The 1,245-nt window shown below is 42.1% G+C and overlaps 1 non-coding gene across 1 annotated transcript; it reads right to left on the bottom strand.

Annotated features, from left to right (window-relative positions):
• Positions 1–262: 262 nt before the first annotated feature.
• trnac-gca (transfer RNA cysteine (anticodon GCA)) lies at positions 263–334 on the bottom strand. The gene has a single exon. It is a non-coding gene; the product is annotated as a tRNA-Cys (tRNA).
• Between the last annotated feature and the right edge of the window lie 911 nt (positions 335–1,245).

Raw genomic sequence — 1,245 nt, 5'->3', positions numbered from 1 at the left:
AAATAAAAGTGAAGTCAAAATAAAAGTTTACATCCTGTTCTATTATCGCACACCATTTCATAAACTCAATAGGAGGGTATATAATTGGCAACCAAGTCTTTGACTTGCCTGACCAGTGAATCAGTGTCAAAAAAGTTTGCACTGTATTTGTCATTCAAGTCAGGAGTGGGCAGTTTTCTCCCATCTTTGAGGGGAGGCTTTTTTTCACTCATGAGATGATCAAACCCCTCAATTCAGGCAGTCTCTGAACAAAACAGCATCAAGGGGGCATCCAGAGTTGAACTGGAGACCTCTTGATCTGCAGTCAAATGCTCTACCACTGAGCTATACCCCCATGTCTTCCTGCCACCTCTTAGTTCTGTAGACAATTCAATATTCATCATTCGTTCCAGTTGTGAAATGTGAATGATTGAGAACTGTTACATGAATACAAATATCAATGGTGAAATTTTGAATGATGACAAACTTAGAACAAGTGGACATTTGGATTTTCACCCAATAACTTCGAGTTTACACCTCAGTGACAAATGAAACATTCCTGACAAAAGCAGAAGTCAGTAAAATGCTCGACCAGTCAGCTCCAAACCCATGATATGTCCTTTCCAGTGGAATGGGATGTGAATTTAAAGCAGAACCTTTGATATCCATCAGAATGCCAAAGAAATGACCCTGATGTGATTTGAATACACAACCTTCTGATCTGGAGACAGATGCACTACCGTTGCGCCACAGAGTCAGTGACAACAATCTTCTGTAGAGGTTTAAGCTCAAAACTACGGTATATCGTTGGCAACCAATCCAAGTCACTGACATGCCCGACTGGTGAATTCGTGTCAACAAAGCTTGAACAGTTATTTGTCTTACAAGTCAGGAGTGGGCAATTTTCTCCCATTTTTGAGGGGAGTTTTTTTGCACATGAGATGATCAAAACCTTGATTTCATGCAGTTTCTGAACAAAACTTTGGAGGTTCTGCATCTCTGTGCTTCATGGAGACTTGGCTTTGTGGAAGAGTGTCTGAGGCCACCATCACGCTCCCTGCATTCAACCTCCATTGTGCGGGCCGTGTCGCTCAGCTAACACGGAAAACGAAAGGCAATGGAATATGCTTGTATACCAATGAGAAATGGCGCACGAACGTTACACAGCTTAGCACACGCTGCAGCCTGCTTTTAGAGTTGCTGGTTTTGAACTGTAAACCGTTTTATTCACCACGTGAGTTCCCCATAAGTTTGTCACGCATGTTT

This window comes from Syngnathoides biaculeatus, unplaced genomic scaffold (assembly GCF_019802595.1).
Source record: "Syngnathoides biaculeatus isolate LvHL_M unplaced genomic scaffold, ASM1980259v1 ctg248_pilon_pilon, whole genome shotgun sequence".
Classification (NCBI taxonomy): domain Eukaryota; kingdom Metazoa; phylum Chordata; class Actinopteri; order Syngnathiformes; family Syngnathidae; genus Syngnathoides; species Syngnathoides biaculeatus.
The sequence above is the reverse complement of the archived record's forward strand: the minus strand, read 5'-3'. Positions and strand labels throughout refer to the sequence as shown.